Raw genomic sequence first — 2,413 nt, 5'->3', positions numbered from 1 at the left:
AAGAAACTCACATTTGTCAATTCGGAGTAAGTAGCCTCTTTGCCGGTTTTATTTTCTAGCTCGTTGGTCTCAGATTTGGTCAGCCCCTCTTCAGTTTGCATATCTGTTTGGCCCTCTCTAAATATTTCTTCTTCTTCTAGTTCAAGATTCTCAGGTTTCGAAGTTGGTAATGCTTGCTCCTTTGCTCCATCGTTGATGGTTTCCTGTACATGCACACAAAACTCTTACATTAGTGGAGAACCAGGACTACTAAACAACCGAAGAGTGAAAAATCATCCAGACATATAATGCTTTTTCTTGTATTGCCTTTGTCGACTCGGGGTTTGTATCATTGTATTTGGTTATCACTTCTTCAGTCTTCATATTATATGTGTCCTCACCCATTGATCCCATGTCGATGTTTTCCTGAAAACCAAGCATATAGCACTTTTAATTACGAAACCTTGCAAAGTATTTAATTACGAAGCCTTGCAAACTATGAAGTTACAGAGATATATATCATTACCGCATTGATAGCATGGACAATAGCACCGAATCTGGGTGGAGATTGATCTGCAGAGGACATCGGGGATGTTGCCCCAGACATTGAGAATGATGCAACACGACCAGATTCGTAGGGCGAGTGGACAGTCTTGAGGTGGAGGAGGCCGGCGAGGTGGAGGAGACTGTGGATGCGGCGATTGTGGTAGGGAAGAGTATCGTGGTGACGGCTTCGGCGGTTGCTTGTAGAGTTGTAGTTGCCCACGTTGGTGGGAGTCTGGAGTCCCTTATCGATCGAGGTGGAGGTGGAGGAGAGTGGGGATGCGGCAATAGCTACAGCCAGATCGTGAGGCAACTGGGTTTTTTTTCCTCCTAGGGAATCGTACTTGTATAACAAACTGTCCATATCTCTAGCGTACACTATTTTTATTGCTCTATCCGGCTGATTTATCTCTGGCCCCTCGTTTTTATTTTTTCCTTTTTTTATACCCCACGTAGTTGTAGACATTGCCTTTCTTATTTTCCTTTTCTTATACCCCATGTACACAAATGCCGTTATAATATATTAAATGATTAAATTGGGCATTCTACTTTTTTAGTTTATTGATCTCTCGGTTCCACATATATATTTATTTTTTTCCAAGGTTTTTGACGGTAAATATCAATTTATTTATGTCTTTGATTTCTTATTAGGTTAGAGAATTGTTTTGGCATCACGAATTGCACCCGTTGGAGAAGGAAATGAATATGAAGTTTCATGTAATGGCTGGTTTGTCTACATTGGATTGTCAGGTATAAAGTTTCATGTTTTTTAAGTTACCATATCTACTTTTCGAAAGCATTATCATATCTACTATTTCATCATATTAAGGGAAAGTGGTATTTCGATGTTACATGATTTTAAATTTGAGGAGTTTTGATATCATGGACTAAACGGACCTGTCAGCATTCGGCCTGCATTGGTATGCACACTTTGTCTACCTACTTTGTTTGTTTCTTGATACTTCATACCCTTTTATTACGGACAGTCCAATTATTACATTACAAAACAAAATCACTACGTGTTGGTACAAAACAGTTGGCTCCAAACCAACCTGATAGCACATTACCAACTTCTGAATAAAGGAAACAAATAGTCTTTAAAACAGCATCCTTTTCGTGTTGGAATAATCAAGCATTCTAAAGGCTTATTGCCCTTCTCCACATACATACACGCACATTCATGTACAAGAGAAGCACTACAGGTACAAAGTTTTTGCATCCATTTATTTAGTGGAGATGTTGTGGATGGTTTGCAAGATGTGAAAATAGTAGATACATAATGGAGCATCTTGTGAATATAACAACATGTTATATTTATTATTACAACAAAGGATAGAAATAACTCGCTTAAAACACCATCCCTTTCTAAAGAATTATTGATTCTGGACATACATGCCTAATCAACTTCATTGTACTTGTCAACTTTATCTGGCGATGTGCCGGGTGTACTGCGCTTCAGATAGTTGTACATGTATTTGATCGAAGAAGCTTCAGCAGAGTAGATGAACTGTGTTGTACTCGTTGGCTGGATTTTGAGCATCCCTCCTAAGAAGTACAACATTTTTTACCGCTTCACCGTAAGCTGAATCATTATGAATTCGTTTGCGCACACCTACAACATGACTAATTAGGACATATAGTTATCGAGACTGGTGAAATAGTAATAGAAAAACTGTAGTCACCTTCAAGCATGTCAAACTGATGACATGGTAAGCACCGATGAAATGTGATTGTTGTTGCTGCTGTACTTAAAAGGCTTCCTATTTATGAAAACATCGAGTAAGTACAAGTGAGAAATGGATTTGGTATATAGCACTTATTATAGTTCAGACTTACTCGACGCTTGGTCAACCTCCATAAAGGTTGCCATTAGGAATGAATAATGCCTTTC

This window comes from Lolium rigidum, chromosome 1 (assembly GCF_022539505.1).
Source record: "Lolium rigidum isolate FL_2022 chromosome 1, APGP_CSIRO_Lrig_0.1, whole genome shotgun sequence".
Lineage (NCBI taxonomy): Eukaryota > Viridiplantae > Streptophyta > Magnoliopsida > Poales > Poaceae > Lolium > Lolium rigidum.
The sequence above is the reverse complement of the archived record's forward strand: the minus strand, read 5'-3'. Positions refer to the sequence as shown.